Genomic DNA, 23640 nt, shown 5'->3' with positions numbered 1-23640 from the left:
ACTAAACAGGACAAGAAAAATCAGGCCACCATAACCCACTTTGGCTGGGTTTTTCCTGCCCTCCTGATTCAAGTAGTTTTCCCCATGGGCAAGCATGGATTTCCCAGAGGAAGAAGGGAACTACATTGTCACACCAAGCTCTCTGTATAACTGCCTGTTGAACTCTTCCCTACACCCATATCAGGGGCTCATTCTGTTGCCCTCATTTCCCAGTGCCAGGACTCACCCACCAGCTCCAAAAGCAAAATTGTGGCCACTGCCCACCAGTCATGCTGCTCCCATCTGGAAGAGACCACATACACAAGCTGGCAAACACACATCTTCCTGAGAGTGCTGGGTGTAGCTATGACAGTGCACAGTGATCGAACTCAAGCCCAACAGCTATTTTATTCATCAAAAAATCCCAAACAAACAGATGAACCACCAACACAAGGAAAGAACTCCCAACAAATTGAAAGGTAAAAGGTGGATTCCCAAGAAAAACAAGAAACAGACTTCAGCAAAGCGTCCACTCACCGGAAAGCTTTAATCCACACAAATTATGTAATTGCAGGAAGATAAGAAGTAGCAGAAATAATACACAAATAACTCAATAAATAAATATGCCAAGAAATAATTGGAAATTATGGGGGGCAGGGGGGGCAGATGTAAGGATGAGGAGAAAGAAAACAGTACAGTAACAGTAATAGAGACAACAGAAGCATCCCACAGATGATGGTTATGGGAGGATTGTGTAGAACCCCCCCCCCCCCCCAAACTTCATCCTTTCCTTACTTCAGTAAAAAAAAACAAACAAAAAGGTAAAAGAAATCAGAGCAAAACTGCTTATAGCACTGTGATTACAACTTATTGGTAAGTATTTCGTTCAGTAACTAAAAAGGCAAGAAAGAGCCCTCAATGGCATACCTTGATTTCCTGTAGACGAGGTTACATTTACACGAGGCTTTGACCTTTCTGAATTGCTCTAGAGCCAAACAATCACGTGGGGTCCCCTGTGCATCATTCGCTATTTAGAAGTTTTATTTAATGCTAGAGAGACTGTGTGCTTCAGGCATCAGATCGTTAAAGTTCATATTCTCTTATGTTGAGAAGAAAATCTGATCAACTTGAAGTTTTTTTAAAAACAGTTGCATGAGATGCTGACACATGGCAGGTATGCTACATGATCACACTACCCTCAGGCCAAAATAACACCTGTGAACAATATTTTCTGTTTCATACCCTACCTAAATAGTCTGTGCTCCAATGCTCCCAAGCTAGTAACCTGCCTAACTTCACAAAAACAAGGGAATCAGACAGGCTTCTCCTCCAAGGGCTTCCTGCTCCCTTGCAGCAAACATTTAACTTTCCAGTTCAGATGATGTAACAGCCTACAAAGCAAAACAAAAAAAAATGACAAATTCTAATTTAAAATATAAATGTGGCTTTTCTGATTTCCTGAACACATTACTAGCCATAATTCACCCAAGAAATTAAGTTGGTTTTGGCTTTATTTTACTGAGTGGTACTTGACAAAGTCACAAAGGACTGCTCCCTGATGAATTAAACACTCCGCAGCCTATTACTTGTAAAAGCACTGTAATATTACAATTTTTCTTGTTTTTACAGTGAATGGATTCTTTTACCCCATTATTACTTTTTTTCCCTTGTTTTTAATATTTTTGTAGCCTTTTCTCCGGTTTAGTGAGGTTCAGAGAAGGAAAAGAGGAAGCATTTGGGTCAGGGAAGATGGATGTTTTGAAGTCAGCTCACTAATCCTCTTCCATCCAGCCACTACTACTTCCATCCCAGCAAGATGCATGTCACTGGTGTTGACAAGAGCAGTGCTCCTAGTCCTCAGCCCCAGCACTGGCCCACAGATACTGCTGCCCTGAAGCATGCTTAGCTTCAGCAGGCCACAATGTTTTCCATAAACCTGTCCAGAACTGAGCCTTTACATTTTTTTTTTCTTCTTAGAGGCAGCCATCTGACGAGTCATGCAAAACAGGGCACTCAAGCCATGGCTTCCCACACAGCATCCCAGACCAGTGTCCATTCTCCATCATGTGGGGAGCTGCAAATTCTCTTGAAAGCTGAATTAAAAGTAACTGGGAAAACTTCAAACTCAAGCAGACATGAAAGGAAGTAAGAAGTCACAGGTAGTAAAAAAAAAACCTCACCTAGAGAAGACACCCCTGAATCATAAGACCTCAGAATCCTAGTCCAATAAAGCAGCTCTATGTGAGACAATTGATCACACTGAAGCCCTGGGCTAAAAGAACTTCTATTTAATCTTCCTTCTCTCCAATGATACTAATTTTACATCGTTTTTCAACTTTTGAAGGCATTAAACATGTCTGATGTAGCAAGGCTACATGATGAGGCATCACAGCATGTTTAGTTGTAATAGCTTTTTGTTTTTCTGAAATGGATTATTCACTTCCTACTTAGACATTAATCTCCTGGGCTCTCACGTCAGTTTTGAACGTAAAACACACCCTGCAATATGAAGTAACAGACTTTCCAGTTTGGAGCACTGCATCAGAAAACCATTGAGTCCCCAGAGAAATTAAAATCTAGTGACTCCTAAAAACCAAACCCGAGGCATCAGACAACTAGTTTTTTTATACTTTAACTTTTATGGGATCCCCCATGCTCCCCAGAGCTTTTATTACCTTCTACAGATTACAGAAATATTGTTCATTTCATGCAAGCAGCTAGCCCACGACACTCCTGCTACAGGTTGTATCCTCAATCCAAAATCATCCTCCCAGTCCTATGCAGAGGACCATGTCTCCATCAACCAGGAGAAACAGCCAGCTCTGAAGATGCAGTTCAACACGTGCCCCCAAAATCCAAGCACACATAGTAGCAGTTGGACCTGACACCTCAAAACCACAGGCTGTTAGATAATGTGCTGGATGCAAGCCAAGACCTACAGATGGTGCAGGAGTAGGGCCTTCTAGGCACGTATCAGAGTGTAAACACACAGATGACAAGAATATTTACGGCAGATCGAGGCATCTACAGAGTAGAGCAATCTCACTTAAACCAGTAGAGCAAGAGGGATTCTCTCTCAGCTTCAGTTACATTTTGGTTATGTGGTTTAGGGCCATTTTAGTTACTGTTTTCAAAGCATGTGAAGTTTGTGCACATGTTGTCTCAATGTATACTAGTTAAGTCCTGAGGGTCCTTCACATGATGAGCTCCACAGGAATTATGAGCAAGCTTTCAGTATCCCCACATAAGACCACAATAAAGTCATAACCTTTCACCATTTGTGAAGCTACGCTAAACTATGAGGATTTGAAGGCCAGAATCTAATACAGCCAGACAAAGCAAATATCTTTCCTTAAAGAGAGTCTGACCCTTTTCACCTATTAAAGTTTGAAATGCTATACATACAGCTATATAGTAACTGCATTCTATATTCCAGACCCAGCATTATACTGGATTATGCTGTCTCTGAAGAGGGATGTCACTGGATCTGGCAACTCCTCCTTGATGTTATGACTACCTTGGACTTAAGACACATAGAAGTGACGGCAGCTCAGAGAGGACAGAAGGGGTTGAGGCAATGAGGACAGCCAGGTGGCTTGAAATGCCCTCATCACAAGAAAGCTGTCAGAAAAAAAATGAAGGAAGAAAGGAGGAGGAAAAGAATAAGAAAGTAGAAAGTGCCAGTGATGCAGTTCCACCACAAAAATAATAAAGAAGAAATGGACAAACCCCTGCAGCAGAAGTTCTCTGCAGACACTGGGGAGTAAAAAAAGAAACTAAGACTTGTAAATCACTCTAGGTTACTCAACAGGAATAGGTATGTAAAAGAATATGTCTTTTCTGTATCAAATCAATAATTTGAAAGTAGAAGTGAAAGTAACTAAGCCAGATGCTGCTATTTCCTAACTCAGGAATGAGTAGCATCCTTCCCCACATGCTTTTCCTTATACATAACTCTACTAAATGTTTGATGGTGTGTTTTTAAGGATACAAACCACTAATTTTGTAGCTATTTAATACTTTATCTACTTCAATTTAAGGGAGAATCCTACAATTCAGAACTAAAGTGGAAGACTTTGATATCAGACCCTGTTCAGTGTGCTGAGTTTCAAACTTGTCTCGTGTGCTAACCAGGAAAGTTCCCAAATGAGTGAAACAGGTCCATAAATGGTGGCTTTCTCCACCCTTCCTCTTGAAGTTGACTCAGTGCAAGACTCTCTGAGCATGCAACAAAGGACCACTGTGCATTGTACCTATTGCACCTATTTTTCACCAATCCACTCCTTTGAGTACCCTTCAGATCACAGTGTAAAATTGAACTTATTCATACTCTACATTACATGGTAGTGTGGGGAGGGAAGAAAAAATTTACTGTTTTGCTCCTTACGGTAAAGATTTGACCAAAAAAGCATTTAGAATTTCAAAGTTTAACTTACAAACAATTCTGATATCTTAGCATTCAATTCAAGCTTCTCAGGAGCTAACAAATACACAGAAAATAAAAACAATTACTCCCTACATCACAAGTTGTGTTTCAACAACCAAAAATTTCTTCTATCAGTTATGGTTAAAGCTAGATAAATGACCGAGCTGCATTTCACCTCTCCTTCCCCTCTTCTATTCACTCTGTCTGTTTTCTGTAGGGACAGAAATCTCTATGCCAATATTCACATACCCATTACATCTGAACTAAAAAATGAATGAAGTAATCCACCCCCTCCCTGAATGTCATGAATGCCCATGGGGAAGCAGTACACTTGCAGCTGGGGTCCAACCCACTCTGTTTTGCATCGTCTTCACTATATGTATGTGTTCCACCACAGCTGGGGCCCCAGAAACCTTACCCTTTTTTTAAAAAGGTTTGCAGAGTAGCAACTAATCATTCCTCCAGCTCCAGAACATTAATTATGCCTACAGCAGCAGCCACCAAACATTTTTTTTTGAGAGATACACTCACTCGAGTATGCCAAAAGCACCACCAGCAAAACAAGCATGTCAAGATACGTACCCACTATTAATTAGGGGGCTCATGGTTTCAGTGTCTTGCATACTGACATAAGTGCTTCACGGTCCCCTTCCCAGGTCCTCTTGTTTAAATGGTACCTGGTATATATTTATGTCACCTGCTACTAAAAATCCTATGACGATGAAGTTTTCATGTTCCCCAGAGGCCGCTTATTCCATTGATTCCTTTGTCTCACTGTTTAGGAAAATGTTTCCAAATGTCTGACCTAATTCTTCCTACTTGAAATGTAGGCACACTCCTCCTCACCCTGACGACAGTGGATGTGCAACATGGCTCTGCAGCTTGCAAGCAACCGCCGTTCACCCCTCACACCACTCTCTGCCTTTCCTTGCAAGGCCTATTTTTTGTTCTCTCTCCGGCTCATTTCCCTCTCCTCTGTTCTCTTTCCCATCAGTCCAACTCTTTCCTGAGCAGCAGCATCCAAAACTTACTTTCAGCTGAACATCAACTGTGCTCCCTGGTGCTGAACAGATTGCAAGAATAGCTTTACATCCAAAAACGATACTTCTCTTTATCTTCCTGGTAGTGAAGAGTTCAGTATTTTCACCACAGCTTTGATCCGTTTAAAGTCCCACATTGTGTTTTCCAAACTCCTGCCTAAAGAGCTCCTGAGTGGAAGAAAACTATCTTAACTATATTATATTCAGTAAAATGTAAGGAAGAAAAAAATCCATCTATATTAGGTAGATACTATTTCATTGTTTTAAAATTTTGTATTTTAGAAGTTCCTTTTCTTGTGATGAGTATAATTTAAACAGGTAAAATATTTGCTAACATCTGAGATCTAGCTTCAGTGCACGTGATTAGAACAACTGTGGCTCTCTGTATCTGAATTACATTCAAGTCATGATACTCATTTATTAAAATATTAGGGAGCATAAATTGGAAATATTTCCAATTTCACCTAGAGTTTCCATCTGCTGCTGAAATACCCACTCCAGAAACAGCAACTTCAGTCCCCAGCAGATGTTAGAGGCAATTTGTATGAGTCGACCCCTCAGCATGTTCTCTGTAGTGGTTTCACAGGAGCTGAGATGATCTTCCAAAAACCACAAGAACTTGACATTCTCATCCACTTTCAAGAGCCTCAGGGCCATTAAGGTGATCTGAGTGGCAGTGTTGTAACTTATTAATAAATTGGGAGCAAGCTCACATCTGCTAGGACAGAAAAGTCTAGTCTACTCCATTTTATGGTCTCTAGTTGAGTCAAGCACATTAAAATATGTATTACCTCTGTCTACCTGTCACTTCTTGTAACATGCTTAGGTGAACCCATGGCTGCAAGCCAGAACTCAAACTGTTTCAACACAAGCAGTGCTTTTGGGGAAAAGTTATTCACAATGGAAGTGTCAGGTCCCTTTTGGTATACTGGCAAATGTTTGCCTCAATCCTTACTGAATCAAAAGTTAAATGGTGAGGAAAGACTGCAATTTTGGTTAATTTGGGTATTTTCATACACTACTGAGATGAACTACATGCTATGCCTCGCCAATCAAAAAACAAAAGACTAATTGAGGCCGATTCCTTTAACCTATGTTTTAAGAACAGTTTTGATACTGCTTTCTTAAGAGAGAACAAAACTCCAACCTATGTTGCACCACTCAGAGGAACATATAGTCTTCCTGTCCCTGGTACTGACAGTAGACGTGCCATGAGGACACAACACCAAGGAATGGGCTGACAGGCCAATATAGGATACTAGACAATGGCTGGCATTCAGATGACTGAAGGCTTGCAGAGAAGCTAGTTCAAGCTGGCTTAAGCAAATGCAAGTGTTGACTTGGATATTTAGGAGTTCTTAAGAAGAAAAGCAGCTTGCAATATTTCAGGGCGGGGTTCTGAGACTTTTTTTATCTAATCCATTAGTACTAAATAAGACCAGAAATATGGCAGGGTCCTTTGTGTCCAGAACTGCATCTAAGCCTCAGAATTACAGCTGGAATTAATGGGTCTTCCAAGTTGGAGAAAAAAAGAATCAACTTGGGAAAAAAAACAATAAACCAAAACAACCTTGAAAACCCCAGCAGCCTGCAGACTGAGCAAGTTAAGGATTTCTTCTCTTGCTCACACATACACACTCACACACAAGCATACAAGCATACAATAAAGGGCACAACTCCCCAAACAAATGAACTTAAAGCTCTCTCTTTTTCACCCTAATTGTAATCTTCCATGGTCTTGTAAAAGCATACTGTATTCAGGAAGATGAGAGCTCTTTTTATTTCTTATTATTTCATCTGCAGTTCAGCATGTTGCTTGACCTACACTGACACAAGCAAGTAAAACAGATTCAAGTATACAGTTTCACCACCCCTAAAGCGAGACATTTTATTAGGGTTTTTTCTTTTCTCTTTCCCTCCACTCACACTTCAGAGGAGAGGAAATGCCTGCTGTGAATTCTCGTCCAGCACTTTAAATACCACATGAAGTGCTTTCTTTCCATTGCCAGAGAGCTTCGCAAGGACTGTAAGCCCTCCAAGACACAGATGTAAATACCTTTGTCCTTCCCCTGAGAGAGAGAAGCAGTTGGGCCAGCGAGGGAGCCAGCAGCCCCTGCATGTCACAACACTCACCCAGCACTGAGTACTGCCCCAGTCCCTCCTGCCCACACGCACACAATCAAGAACAGGAAATGCCATCAGCAGGATAACCAGCCTCTTTACTCCACCATCAACCAGTTCCAGTTGTAATCAAAATCAGTAAGTACCCAAAAGCTACCAATTTTCATGACATGATCACTTTTCAAGCAGCTGGCTGTACTACTCTATATACTGCAGCCATACGCTCATTATGGCTGGTCATATTGAATTATGTGCAGAAAGGCTAAATTATTACCTTTTTGCACCAACCTTGCTGTTTTAACACCCAGAAGTCTCACACAAGATAGTTTTGTAGTAGACACATTTTTTGAGCTCTAGAAGCTTTTAACTGCCAAGAAAGGTCACGTACAGCTATAAATTTATGAAATGTATTATAAATAACACTACATGTTCAAATTAGCATCATTTTACAGGGAAGACGATCCCTATAGTTTATTCCTTTAATACTCCAGCCACAGCAGTCTGTAAGGAACAGATGTATTACTGCAGATGAATAAAAGGCAGTATTAAAACTCAGATTTAAGAGAGATAAATCCATACTTCTCCATATATGCTATTAGTCTTCAACAGAAGAATAGAAACTTCACCAAATCACTACTATACATCTGTTTTAAACACTCTTCAAAAACAAAGAGTTGGATTTTTGGTTAATTTTTGTGGGGGGAGGCGGGCGAAGATAGTTACTTTTGGGTGTTTGGGGTTGTTTGGTTTGGTTGTAGAGTTTTTTGCTTGTTTGGTTGGTTTAGTTTGTTGTTTTTTGTTTTTCCAAAAGATGTCTCATGTTATCACTGTCATCTCGGAGGATGACCTCTGGTTCCTGCAGTATGTTAGAAAGCAGATTCATTAAGTCATATATGCACCTAGGAAGGCTAAGTCTGATGCACAGCCCTTTCAACTTCTCCACACTCAAAACTTATATAGTGAAAAATCTGTGCCATAGAAGAGGAAAGGAAGGAAGGAAGGAAGGAAGGAAGGAAGGAAGGAAGGAAGGAAGGAAGGAAGGAAGGAAGGAAGGAAGGAAGGAAGGAAGGAAGGAAGGAAGGAAGGAAGGAAGGAAGGAAGGAAGGAAGGAAGGAAGGAAGGAAGGAAGGAAGGAAGGAAGGAAGGAAGGAAGGAAGGAAGGAAGGAAGGAAGGAAGGAAGGAAGGTTATCTTCAGACCAGATTGACTATGCTTGAATGAAAAAACCTAAATTCAGTCCTGAGAAAAACGGCAGGAAGGGAAGACTGATTCAGCATTAACACTGTATTGGCTGTAACTGTCCTAGCAATTTGCATCATTACTATCTCGGCAGACACAGAACTATTTCCCAATCTATACAATTTTAAAGGCAAAAGGATCTGGAATTTTCTCTCAAAGTATCATTGTGGGTTTGCAACGTGAGCTACAACATACTCAGTGGTATGAGTTTTGTGACTTGTTTTAATCTGCAGGTCTTGTCAGGCTCGGGTAGCGTGCTGCTAGGTGCTGCTAGCCAACAATGAACACAAGCTCATCCATGCTGAGGGCTCAGGAACAAAGGTAGGAATTTTTCCACCCTCCACACACATCTCTACGTGTGTGTGAGTTGTTAAAATGATGTCATACAAACCTGGTTCATGTGTCAATTAATGAATGACCTGGAGTTTTTCAATGTTCAAAGCCAGCATATGTTTGGCCCTACACTTTATTTATGTCTTATATGTAACTTTGCCTCCTTGAAGCCTACAGCAAATAGCTGTCATTAACATTCATCCTTTCTGCTAACACTTTCCTTAATCTCTAACTGACTTTCCAGCCTATAATTAAACTTTCCAGCTGCCATGCTCAGAGATAGCACCAATATCCATTATTTGTTTCTATAAAGTCCCTAAAAAGTTCTTTTTCCATTTTCCAAGACCATGGGCTAGGACTAAAACCTTTTACATTTACAGTTTTTAGGCTAAAAAAACCTGCCATTCGCTTACGAACAGTCCTACCTTTTAGAAGAGAAATTAAATGACCATAATTAAACTAATGCATTTTTATAGAGTGCAAAGAGCTTAAGAAGTGACGGATAAATGCCACACATGCTTCCACATTTTGCATGGAAAATACACTGGGAAAAGCTGTAAAGCTGCCATTACTTACAAGCTGTTCAATCCAAGCCCAAGTTTAAACAGCACCTCTGAGATGAAAGAATTAAGATTTGAAGACTTTCCGAATAAATGTAACGAAAGACCAAATGTCTTACTTTAGATTGCAAAGGTAAACTGGGGTCGGCACTTCCACCTTCAAAACCTCTTTTTCACACTTACATAAATGATGTAGGGATACATCATTTGAATGGTAGGGATAGTTGGCAACATTTTCATCTGATGCTATTGTTACAGTGTTCAAGATGATGGTATTTTATGAGAAAATTAGCGGCTTCACAGTTGAAACAGTTGAAGGGAGAAGATCTCTGATGCAAACACTGTATTTTTTTGGTAACCCGATGTTAACACAACCCTGAGGAAGTTGAACAGAGATGTTTGGAGCAACATAAAACACTGCCATGAGCTTCAGGAGAACGATGATCCACAACAGACCCAGGACAAGAAAACCCCACCATGCAGCCACAAACTCTCATTACTTTTGTGAGTCCAAATATCTTGGACATTTGCTGAGCCTCCAAGTCCACAAATCTCCCCCATCCCAAACCTGAAAGCTAGATAACCACACATAGCATCTTCACTCCCAGAACTCTGCCACTCCAAACCAGGAGCTGGCATCTCCAAATATTATGTTACAGAGTAGGGCAACATTTGCTCAACCACCAAAGTGCTATCGTTGCAAAGATCACGTAGGTTCCATTCATAATATGACTGAGAGGCATCCACCAGCAGCAACAACAGCTCACCAGCCCGTAGGACTTGCCTTGCCTGCTGAGGAAGACAAAGGGATGTTCGGGGTCAGTCACCCCCATGTCTCCTCTTAACATGTTTAGGAGTCACAGCATGCTTTGGCTTTGCCTTCTGCCTCATTTGTCAAGAGATAAATTGAGTGCTTAGATTCAGACTTCACATTTCTGAGACAGCAGGTTGGCCTCATAGGGAATGAAGGCTGCGGCCTTGCTGAAAGTTATCTGCTTTTTAAACAAAGCGAGGGCACCTTCAGGAAACAAACACATTTGTTTTCAATTTTAGTCCACTGGCTGAGGATGGCAATTGAACATTAAGGTTTCAGTGCTGCAAAATACTTCAATAACTGCACAGGATTTAGCAGCTACTGTAAGGTTATTTTTGGTAGGCTACCAGAAGATTAATCGTTTGGGTTTTGTCAAGTCTAAAAGCATTGCTGCTCAAAGAAGATATTATACCAGATGGGTGCAAAAATTCAAAGTTTGGACAGCTTATTTCTAGCAGCAAGGCAAGAAAAGTCGTAATTCGAAGGGGAAATTAATATGCTTTAACTAAAGATGAAACTTCCCTCCCTCCTCACATTAAACTTATCCTTTTAAAGGTGAATTTTTTTAAGAGTGCACATGGTACGTTTAAGCTTCAACTATGAATGCCTTGAAAGGTTGGGAGCACATGAAAATGGTGGTTCATTGAAAAATGTTCATCAGTTTTAATCACAGGATAACTCTGCAAGAGGTGTGACTGATGCAATTTAAATTTTCACCTGACAAATTGAATTATTAATTTCTGAAGCACCTACAACAATGGATCAAGCAGAATAGTCAGTCAGTTACCAGCCCCAGAAGCTACTACAGAACATCCTTGAGATGGCAAAGCAGCATTTGTTAGCACCCTGGGGTGAAGCACTTCTCCTTGCATGTGCTGCAGCCAGGAGGGTCTGGGACCTCCGTCCTTGCCCCGACTGCTACCTCCTAACTTCAGTTTTCTAAAGCAGGAGAGGACCTTGGGCAGTGCCACCTGTAGAAATACTTAATAAATGTGGTTTGCAAGGAAGGCAACAGAGAAACAAAGTTGAGGGCTTTATCCGTGCCTGGAAAGAGCAGTTCATTCTGTACTGGCAGTTCCGGTAGGAAGGACCAAAGTACTTGAGGAGTTTTTCAATGAAGCCTGAATAAAAGCCTCAGTCACTATTTCCCTAGGTAAGGTAATAAATACTCCAAGGTCCCACTAAGCTTTAAAGGAGTTCCCTTTTTTCTAAAAGTACACTTGTCATGATGCTTTGCCACCCCAATTCTGGAAGATACAGAGTTGTCATCTTAACTGATGTTAAACATTACCCTTAGGTATTCATTTTTTATCTAACACTACTGATGAATACTTTTCTTTATTACATGTCTAACCAGGGTTTAGAAAGAAATAAAATTCTAAAAATTTCCACAGAATTACTTTAAATGGCACTTCCAGATACCACAATTTCAGGATACTAGGTTAGAGTAAGTTATACAGCATCTTAAAATGTAGGCCAAATTCGACCATAAAATGGGATTCCTTGCTTTAGATTCTCAAGATGTTGAGCTTAAATGCACCACTAGTCAACGAGTAACTTCTGCTCAGCCTGCTTCTCAAACTAGCATGTTTTTAAATAGGAAACAATCCGATCCACCATGTAAACACTTATTCAGACTCTTGTTAATGTTTGTTCTATCCCTTCCAAATTTCTGGATGGTTTCTTTGAGGTTCAGCAGCCAACATTTAATTAAAAAATATTTAACCACTAGTGTTTTTTAAACAACAGCATGTATGCAGAAATAATTGCTTATCACATCTACTTTACAAAATCAAAATACAGCCAGTGGAAACCAGACACAAAACATTCACCTTCAGCTGAACTGGTTTTGTTTAGACAATGAACAGATATTGCATTTCCTTGACCTAAACCTTGATTTGATTGCTAAGTCCTATCCTGCAGCAATTTTTCTTCTTACAACATCATCCCAGGCACCAAGGAAGCAGACTCGCAGTTCTGTGGGTTAGGAACAATAGCCCTGGCATGCCTTAGAAAAACCCAAAAGATATCGAAGCATTTGTAGTAAACTACATCCTACTATCTTTATAACATGATGGTTTGTTGCTGCATCATCTCTTCTATGCCAGCATTTTAAAACTAAAACGTCAAGATTTCTTACAAACCTATGGAGATACTAAACATTTGTATTGCTTTCTACATGCTGGTTAGAAGAAGGAAGCATAAATATACTTATTGTATTCTACAAAGCAACATCACAGGATCAGAAGGTTACGGGGGCATCTTCTTTCATACCAGCTACATTGCTTTTAGAAAGAAGAACCACTAACAAGAATTAGAAAGGGGTGCTTCAGATGATGGAAAATGCTAGACACAGGCAAAGAGAAAATAAAGTGCAGTAACTGAACTGCTACTGGGGTGAAGTGAGGCGATTCACAAGGGATGGGGAAAACACAATGATTATGTGCTTCATATAGTAGGTGAAAACATAGGTCAAAACAAACTTGTACCTGAAGAGGGACAGAGTCTACAGCCAGAGAGTTTACTTTAATAAAGACACTCCTGTAAGAGAAGCTGCTGGGATCCTCCTGGACAGTGCAATGAAGAAAGTACAACTGCCTCGACTCCATGGGTAACCCCAAAACCACACTATTTGCCCTGTACCGGCAAGAGACATTTTATGTCTGTTCTTATAGAACAGCAGTGGGAAACTAGTAAAAATTTCAGAAGGAACTTCTTATTCTTCAGCTCTTCATCCTTAATTCAATCACTGTCCCCTGGGGCTGAAAAAAGGACTGTCTTTACTGCTCTGCATTACATGTTAGTAGAGAAGTTGCAAAGTACAATATTAATGGTTTATACATGATGTGAGGGCTAGAAAAATATTTTTGCGTTCACATAATGAAGAGCAAGTTAAGAAATCTGTGTCACACTGCTAGCAAATGAGAATAAAACACTTTCACATGCTTTAAATGTGAAATTCTGGATGTCTTGGTTTGGCTTTGCAAGAATTGTGGTCAATGGGTATAGATTAGAAAAAATAACCTCAATGCCAATACCTTGAAGAGAAAGGCAGGCTTTTTGAGTAACTTTAGTTATATCAGCATTTCACCATCACAATAATCAATTGTATGACACATTTAATTATGTGCAAACACAAGTAGGTACCTGGTTTACACAGCCAGAAAGTCTAGCTGAATATATTTAAAAATATTGACAAAGATGGTGGGTGCTATCTTTTCTTGGACAACCAGTGGGGCAGAAGTATTGTCTGTTGTCTCCTCTAACCCACAACAAGCCCAAGGGGAATCCCAAGATCAGAATAAACCAAACAAAACAACCATTATCTCATTCTTTAGGTTGCCGTTAAATAGGGTGGCATAAGAAACAATTGTGGGTGGCGGCTATTTTTTTTTACTTTGTTTCAAGATCAACTCTTCTACAGTCCATCAGCATATAGTTACAGTCTACATACAGGACTAGTGGCATTGAGGGTAGGACAGAACACAGAATGTAAACCAGTGTCAATACCAGATCTAAATTGGTGTAGAGCCTGTCCACAATCTCTGTTTGTTGCACTTTGCATGCTATCGCTGCAAATAAGTGATCAAACTCTGACAGTGTGCTGGCACAGTATTAAAGGACCCTCCTAATTGCCATGCCTGAAATACCAGCTCTAAGTCTGCTAAGAGAAAGCTTGCAAAACACTTTAATAAATCATAGAAATCAGAGATGGAAATTAGGTCATCTTGCCTGTGCCTCCTATCTGCACCATGAGTTTGCTACTCATACAGTGCTGCTGAGTGCTCTGTCTCGGCAACTCCTAAATGATTCAAATGATGAGGTTTCTCCCAATTCCCCACGCAGGCAGTTGCACAGCCTAGTGAACCTCACCATCCATATACTTCCCACCTACCAGCCTTGTCCTCTTGACCCCAATTTTGCCTCTGTCCATTTTGTTCTGCTCCTATTTATATCTCCTTCTGAATCCCCCAAAATCTGCTCTTGATGCTAACTCAACCAACACCTGGCAAAAATTGTTGCTCAGGAAACGTTCTTTTGCCTCTGCTGTAATCCCACTGTAGTGCGCTGCTATTTTTAGGAGAAAAAGCGAGGTGGAAAGAAAATGAAAAGCTGCCAGCTCCAGCTGTAGAAGAATAATGCATCAGTATGTGGAAACTACATTACACTGTTTCCCTTTAAGCACATATAATTAACCAAAACTTTCAGTCTTCTGAAATGATCCAAAAGAGAAAGCTTGAAGAAACGTCAAAGATAAATTCCATCGTCTCACTTCACCTTTCAAGCCTGCAGCTGGGCCTCTCCTTCCAGGCCTGCTCTCAAGATTCTGCTTTGTTACATTTGCTACATGGTTTTATGGAGCACAGGTGAGGTGCCTGAGAACTAGAGAAAAGTCAATGTCACTCCAGTCTTCAAAAAAGGCAAGAAGGGGGAGACAGGAAACTACAGGCCGGTCAGCCTCACCTCCATCCCTGAAAAGGTGATGGAATAACTCATCCTGGATGCCATCTCAAAACACATGAAGGAAAAGATGGTTATCAGGGGGAATCAACATGGATTCACCAAGGGGAAATCCTGCTTGACCAACCTGATAGGCTTCTCTGAGAGTCTAACTGCCTTGGCTAGATGAGGGGAGAGCAGCAGATGTCATCTGCCTTGACTTCAGCAAGGTTTTTGACACTGTCTCCCATAACATCCTCATCAGAAAGCTCAAGCACTGTGGCTTGGAGGAGTGGACAGTGACATGGATCGAGACCTGGCTGAATGACAGAGCCCAGAGAGTGGTGATCAATGGAACTGAGTCAAGTTGGAGGCCTGTGGCCAGTGGAGTTCCACAGGGATAGGTTCTGGGGCCAGTCGTGTTCAATACCTTCATCAATGACCCGGGTGACGGAACAGAGTGTACCCTCAGCAAGTTCCCTGATGACGCCAAACTGGGAGGACTGGCTGATTCCCCAGAAGGCTGTGCTGCCATTCAATGGGATCTCGATCGGCTTGAGAGTTGGGCAGAGAGGAACCTCATGAGGTTCAACAAGGACAAGTGCAGAGTCCTGCATCTGAGGAGGAACAACCCCATGCACCAGTACAGGTTGGGGATTGACCTGCTGGAGAGCAGCTCTGTGGAGAGGGACCTGGGAGTTCTAGTGGACAGCAAACTAACCATGAGCCAGCATTATGCCCTTGTGGCCAAGACCACCAATGGCATCCCATGGTGCACCAAGAAGAGTGTGGGCAGTAGGTCAAGAGAGGTTCTTCTCCCCCTCTACTCTGCTCTGGTGAGGCCTCATCGGGAGTCTTGTGTCAAGTTCTGAGTTCACTAGCTCAAAAGGGACAGGGAACTGCTGGAGAGAGCCCAGTGCAGGGTCACCAAGATGATCAGGGGACTGGAACATCTTTCTTGTGAGGAAGAGCTGTGGGACCTGGGACTGTTCAGCTTGGAGAAGACTGAGAGAGGATCTTATTAACACAAGTATTTAAAAGATGTATGTCAAGAGAATGGGGCAAACTTTTTTTCTGTCATCTCAAGTGACATAAACTGTAACACAAAATATTCCACTAAAAAAAAAGGATTTTACTGTAAGGGTGAGGGAGCCCTGGCACACACTGCCCAGAGAGGGTGTGGGGGCTTCTTGTCTTTTAGTTTTCAGAACCCACTTGTACACGTTCCTGTGACCTGATCGAGATGAATCTGCTTTAGCAGGGGGTTGGACTAGATTATCTCTAGAAGTCCCTTCCAACCCCGACCATTCTGTTTGATTCTGTGTGATTCTGTGTTTGACAAGCAAGACACACAGTTAAACCAGCCTCATACCATCCTAAGATGATCAACTAAGAAGTCTGATTACAATATGAGGCAACTGTGCCTTGTGCAAGTCCCTCAAGTGGAAGTGAGATCTGTGTTTTACTCCTGCTTTTAAACAAGGTGATGTAGGGACATCCAAAAATGCAGCTGCCTATCATCCTCCCTAACCTTCCCAGCCAAGGCTGGTGTCAGATAACCCATGCATGCACAGCGCTCTGTGCAACTCCCCCTGGACTACCAAGATCATCTGGCTAAACCAAAATGACCCTCCTTTCCTGAAAGCACAGAATCTTAAGCATTAGAAGGGACTTCAAAAGATCACACTTTTATATCTCACCCACCGTCTTTACCTTTATCAAAGCTCATATTTACTGATTTGCAAGGTTAAGAACCACTACTAGACACAAATCAGAGGTACTAAGTTTCTTGCTGCAACTAATTTCCTTAGGTTAAGTGGCAATAATTCTCTCTCTATAGATGTATATGTCCGAATACTGACTCCAGTGCAGTTGTGAATGACCTGCAGCCATCACACTATGCTGGGGAGCAGATGGGCTGAACACTGCCTGCCTCAACGCTTGCTCTGCAACAGCAACAATTTAATTGAAAGAAAACTGCAACAAATTCAATGGACCTGGTGAAGTAATCATCTCCAAGGTCCTTTGAGAGATTACAGTTTCCTGACCTAAGCCACAACTTGGTAGGGTCAGATTTTGATACCTCTATCTAAACCAAATCAAGATTTGCGTCACAAACAGGCTCTCTGATTTCTGTGGGAAGACTGGCAGATAAAGATACTCCCCAACGTGAGCCAGGGTGCAAGAACAGGTCTCTCAGTTAGCATAAACATATGTTTCCTAGATCTGGAAGAGCATTTTTTTCTCCTCTTCACAGCCTGTTTGCATTTGTTGGCTTATTAAACAAGGGTTTATTTGTAGCCAACATGTCCTAGGAAACCAGGTGGTGTTACACATAATTGCCCTTAGATTCATAAGGAGTAAACAAGGTCACCACCACCATGGACTCCTGCTCCCCTGCCACAAGCGATGTCACACTGCCCAGCTGCTGAGCGCAGTGTCCTCCGACCACTGGGGAAAGGCTGATGGTGCACCCCAGCATGTGGCTGCCTCCCAGGATTTACTCATGTCCCCTGCTCCTCTAGTGAGGTAGGGAGCTGAGCCACCGCAGGGGATGAAGCTCTGAGGAGAAGGAATGCAAATGATAAATCCCAAATCGGGAGGAAGGGGAAGAGTAACAGGTACTTGGCCACCTTGCTGTGTGATAGGAAGGATGGATGGTGTAAGAAGCTCCTGATGCAACAGAGACTCTGTCAAGGAGCCCAACGAGGCACTCAGCCAGTGACCACAAGCAGAGGATGGGGACATGCAGTGAGATGGACAGGCAGGAGCCTGGCTAGGGGAGCAGGACACAACTAAAGAGAAGAACAACAGGTGCAAGCATGCTGACATGGGCCAGAGGAGGGTGTTTTACCTTCCTCCCTCCCATGAACATCCCATCATCCATCAACAGAGATCCAACCAAGAACTTGCCAGGGTCAGCTGTTCCCATATATATTCCCTTGCCTGCTACCTGCATGTCATCTGTGATCAAACCCCAGCCCTTGTTTCAGGAAAAAGGCTGCAGTAAAAGACAAGCAATAGACACATGCTACATCTCAGTAGTTCAGATTTTAACATACTCCAAAATCGAAACCATCAATCATTCTCCATTCCACACACGTGCCTCCTTCTCCCACCTCAAACTCATTAAGAGTGCTATGACTTTTCCTTTCTACCACATTTGTCAGCAAATATACGTTTCATACTAATACACACATAACCATGTATCCAAAACTGTATCCTGCTTTTCTCTTTGCACACCCCCACCTTTCCTGAAATATTTTTGTTATATGCACATATGCTTTTCATTTATTCTATCCCTTTACCCCCTACACATACTCCAAGCCCTCAGTTTCCACATTCTTCTTTAACCCTCTAAAGACTTTCCTCAGTGGGATCAAACATCTGGTGGGTGATCCTCATGCAGATTTCAGAACAGCTTTTGTTTCTCAGCTTGCCAACAGATCAGTTTTGATAGGTAGTGAAAACACTGAAAGGGATTCTCTGTCTGTGGCACACAAAGTATTTTCAAGATCTATAAAGGAAAGGGTAAACATTGAAGTAGTCTGTGTAAAAAGGGTTGGTTTTCCCTTTTTTTACTCCCGCATACTTTAAAAATTTTTATATATGTATTACCCTTTCAGATACTGTGTCACATAGGATGAAAATGGATTTGTGACTTAGAAGATTATTATAATTTCCTTTTTGTTTTTATCTGCTTTATTCAAGAATAACCAGCACTGCTGATACAGTCAAAGACCAAGTAAAAAAGTAAAGATTTTCTTTTCCTCCAGAGATTAAAAAGATGACAATTACTCAAATTGCATGATATCAGTTACTCAGGAAGGGTGCAGGAGATACTGAGCTTGCTGCCTATACAGCACATTGTCTCAGATTAACTAAGTTATCCCAAATACTGACCCATTTCTGCTTTTCCACAGATATTTAGTCCTTGGCGATCCTCCTGACTTTCCTCTGCACCAATGCTTATGGTGATAACAATTGAAAATGGCAGGGGCAGGAGCAAAGGGCCCCTCTGATTGCTCTTACTGAAGTCAAGAAAAGTGCTTACACTCCTGTTCTCTCATACCTGAGCTGTTCATTTTATGAACTGGAGAGGTTTCCAAAGAAAACAAGTGTTTCGCTTTAAGGGGTTCTAGCCAGCTAACACAAGAAAAGGTGCTATGCATCCATGTACACATTTAGGCTTGGATCATTCCACAACCATCAGAAATGACTAATACCAGAGATCAAAATTAAATAAAAATGATAAGAGAAAAATGTGTAATAAAACTAGCTAACCCATCATCCTTTCAGTAGTTCATCTCTTTTAAAGGCTCCCCTTACAGTACTAATTCAAACCGCTTAGTTTAGATGCTTATCGACATCTAGTTCTAGGTAACACTCTTTTACATACTCTGTAACTTCTATACCAAGTAAGAAGTAACCTTCAGGATCCTTTGGAATAAACACATTGTAAGCTTAGTTGACAGCAATCGTATTTTTACACATTTATTTTCACTTGATTAGAGGGAAACTATGTCTGAACAAAACACTCTGAAAATTCAAATTCTATAGTCATATTTCCAGTTTAAAAATATGATGAAAAAGATCCTAAAACACAGTACCTCAAGGACATGCTGCACACAGGAAAAAGCACATTCCTGCAGACTCAAGAAACAGTCCTCCTTGCACAGATCAATCCTTTGTTTTCAAAGTCCAGCATACACTGAATGTACAGAGCTTCTCACCCCAGGATGTAATTCAATGTGATAAAGTCACAGAGTTATTAATTCTTTCACGTTGAAAATACTATAGCTCAATAGATAAAGCAGATATTTCATCTCCTGAGAAACAAGTATTCTCTTATAACTGCTTATAAATGGTGTGATGTTTTTTCCGAGACAACGAGGAGTCATTTACTGGTATATGAGATTTCCATGAAACAAGTCTGAATGTCACCCATTGTGAATAACACATTTAACACATTTCAAGAACTTTCTGTTAACTCAAGATCATGCCTGAAATACAAAGGAGTGACATCTTACACATTTAAAAAAATAACCATGCCCAGCCCCCAATGAGTTCACAGCAATTGCACCAAACAAATCTAACAAATAAAGGTGAGCACACTACCGAGAGTCAAACCTAAGACCAGTGCTGACATTACCAACAAATACCACCCCAGCCTTCAAAGTAAAACCTGTGAACTGTTATTTTTTTTTCCATTAAAGAGCAAATGTTCATCAGGTTTCCACTAGAAGAAAAAAGATCTCACCCTGATTAATTTAAAAATTACGTAAGTTGTAGCATCACCTTCACTTGTTCCTTCTCAGAAGAGAGAACAGAATTCCAATTATAATTAGACCTCCCCAGTCTTGCTGCAGCTCCCCGGCAGACTGACAGAGCCCTACCCTGAAAGGAGGAGATGCTGCCACACCCTGCTGCCCCCGCCCCCCCCGCCGCTCCCCTTCTCCTCCTCCCCTTCCTCCTCCCGAAGGCGAAACCTGCCCACCGCAGAAACAGGCTTCCATCCCATGAAGCTCCTGACGCGCATCCAACTGCCTCCTGGTCACATGGGGCTGCCTTTGGGGAGAAAAGGCCATCAGCTGCATCATCAGGAGAGGGATGCAACTGTACGCAATTTGTCTGGGGAGGCAAATTGCCCGGGCTGTATGGGTCTGACTAAATAAAACCAATGTATTTGTAATGCTTCTCGATATGTTTCATGTTCTCTACTGCAGCGAGCAGGTCTGCAGCCTGCTGACAACTTGAGAAGCCTTCCTGCTCAAGCAATAAACTTCCAGCAGCTCTCACTCTAATGCAGTGTTCTTGGGCTCTCTTCTCCCCTGATTGCCATGCAGGTCTCATTCTCACGTTAGAGCTGAAACTTTCCAACCCAAGGAGACCAGTATAGCAGTATTCACCTATACTCTGTTACGCATGTACAAACACTGGTGCAGCAACGCTCCTGAAATTTAACCACATCAGTGATGCAGCATGATGATCTTGACCTTTTTTAACACTCTGTATGAAACGACTGCTGTCCATAGAATAGAGGAAAAGCATGCAAGGATCACATCTGAACAAGATTTGCTGGTCAAAAACTTACATTTTTTGCCTATGTTCTCATTTTCTATGAGGTTTAGTTATACTTCTTTTCTTTATAAAAATCTTTCTGCTTTCTATAGACACTGACAAATGCTGACAATACCCAAAGCAAAATGGAAAAGAGGCCGTTCAGCTCACCTGTCTGTAAAAAGACAGATGCACGTGGGACACACCTAACCCAGAGCTTTTTTTTTTTTTTTGCCAAGTAGGCCTCTGACTTGCAATTATTTTGAAAGAAAAAAACTTCAAACACTGTACATACTTTCCCTTTGACTTGCAAGCAATGTGCATGTTGAGTTGCAAATATACTTTCCATCCCTGCCTCAAACAGAAGCACACTGGCAACTGGCATTCAGAGCAACAATAACCTTTACACCTTCCTCCTTAAGTACAAAAGAAAAAAAAAATAAATTATGAAACTGCAAGGCCAGAATACTTTACCGCTTGCAATAACTACAAGAATGGAAGTTTTCCAGGTTCTCAGTATATCTGATAAAGTTTCATCTCTGAATGAAAACTACGGACACCTGAAAAGCCAAGATACTCTTTTCCACCCCCCCTCCGCAGCCCCTCTCCGGTCGCCCAAGGGCGAGGGGCCGCCGCCGGGATGCAGGAGGATGGGACCCGCACCGCCTCCCCGCCGGCCACGCCCTCGCGCTCCCTATTTCCCCACAGACCTGGCCGAGCACCGCAACTTCCACGCCGCGCTGCGCGGGGATACGCGGGGAGGGGGACGCGGCAGCGGCAGCGCCCGGGACGCCGCTCCAGCGCACCTGGGAGCCCGCGCCGAGCAGCGATTCCTTCGCGGCGGGCCCCGGCTGCGCGGGGCGGAGCGTCCCCGGCCCAGAGGCTCCCAACCCCACACAGCAGCGGGGCCCCCGCTGTCGGCCAGGACCGCGGGGCGGGGACCGGCGCGGCGCTGCCACTGCAGCGGTCCGGGACTGCGATGTGCTCCCACTGTAACCACACCCACCGCATTGCAGAAGCCACGGCCGGGACACACACACGCACACACACGCCACAGCCCCCCCCCCCGCCAGCCCCGGCCGCCGAGGGAGAGGAGGGGCCGCGGGGGGAGTGAAGGCGGCTCCCCCTGCACCGCCGGGCCGCTGCGCTTCGCAGGTGAGCGGAACACCGGAGGTACGGCGGGGCAGAGACCCGAAGGGACGCAGACACCTTCCCCCATCCCCCGCCATGCCTCTTGTGCCTACAGAAGTTTCCCACAGAAATGCGTATCGCCCTAAAAAAAAAAAAAATGAAAATGGCAACCCGTCCGCTCTGTCAGAGCTGCGGCGGGTCCCCCCGCCAGGCCGCAGCGAGCCCCACCGCCGCGCAGCCCTCGCCACCCTCCCCCCTCTGGAGGAGGCACCGCTCGCCGCCTCTACCGGCGTCCCCGCGGCACATGCCGCCTCCCCCCGGCCTCCTCCACGGCTCCTAACTTAAAAATGGCTCCTAGGAATGAGGTTTATATATAGAGATACGTATATAGTTTTTTACGTGGTGGGGATTGCAATCTCCTCGCGCCCTCGCAGGCGTATCCTCCGCTTCCCCTCGCGGGCAGGACACCGCACGCCCCGGGGGCGGGAGCGGCGGGAAGGTACCTTGGCGGCAGCGGCGGGAGCGCCCGGCAGCGGCTCCGGGGAGCGGGGCTGCTCCCGGCGGCGGCCACGCGTCAGCAGCAGCAGCGCAGCCCGGCTCTGCCCAGAGCGAGCCTCCGCCGCCGCCAGCAAATCAGGGCTGCAGAAGCTGCTCCGGCGAGAGGGAGGGAAAAAGGAAAGGGAGAAAGGGGGTGGGGGTGGAAGCCCACGCCACGGAGGATGGGAAGCGCAGGATGCCGGCAGCGGTCGGGAGCCAGTCCCTACATTCCCGCCTGCTGCCGCGGTGCGTGCGGGAGGGCACTGAGGGCTGCGCCCCGGGAACACAGCAGTGAGGGCGCCCCCCGCCCGGCACCGGGATCCCCACCTGCGTCCGGAGGGATCCGGCCGGATTTTGGCTCAGCTAACTGAATTCTTCTGTTTACACTGATGAGTTTATTAGCTGCTGCAGTTGCAGCCAAACCCTAGCGATGGAGAGACTCCGTGTGAAGTTCAAAGCGTGAAGCTGGGTGCTGGCACGGTCTGGCTTTGATTGACACCTGGAGTTTTCAGTCAGGGGTGATGGTACGTACCACCTTTTTCAACGGTAATTTCGAGTGACAAGCTACAAAATCCGGACCCTATTTCACTCAACAGTATAACTGAAATGGGGAAAAATAAAGTCTTGCCATACATCAGCTCCCGATCCAGAAAGGGTAACGTAAAACTGAAATTGACTTTTGAGTTTTCACTGCAATACAGATCACAACATGCCACATGTCAGAAAGCATCTTGAATTTCCTAGACCCTACAAGAAGCCATTTGGGAGGGGATAATCCTACTTGCACCATTTCCTTTGGGTAAATACATAGCTCCTCTTAGAGCACGTAACTGAGCTGTACACTAACTATAGGCATACCAGCACGTGCTGGATTTGAGACTATGCCGCACAGAGGCATCACTCATTTGCTTCTCTGGGAGACCAGCACCAGCTGAGCTTGCTCTTTTCCAGGGGAAGAACT

The 23640-nt window shown here is 43.4% G+C and overlaps 1 protein-coding gene across 2 annotated transcripts in view; it reads right to left on the bottom strand.

Annotated features, from left to right (window-relative positions):
* EPB41L3 (erythrocyte membrane protein band 4.1 like 3) overlaps positions 1–22697 on the bottom strand; it is a 99254-nt gene extending 76557 nt beyond the window's left edge. The window contains exon 1 of one of the 2 annotated variants that reach the window (XM_061996103.1): positions 22646–22697. The gene's annotated coding sequence lies outside the window, so the exon portion shown is untranslated. Of the gene's footprint in view, positions 1–20249; positions 20287–22645 lie in introns of those variants that run through there. The other variant, XM_061996104.1, reaches the window with a different exon arrangement.
* Between the last annotated feature and the right edge of the window lie 943 nt (positions 22698–23640).

Source organism: Colius striatus, chromosome 4 (genome assembly GCF_028858725.1).
Source record: "Colius striatus isolate bColStr4 chromosome 4, bColStr4.1.hap1, whole genome shotgun sequence".
NCBI classification, from domain to species: domain Eukaryota; kingdom Metazoa; phylum Chordata; class Aves; order Coliiformes; family Coliidae; genus Colius; species Colius striatus.
Note: the sequence above shows the minus strand (reverse complement) of the source record. Positions and strands in the feature narration are given on the sequence as shown.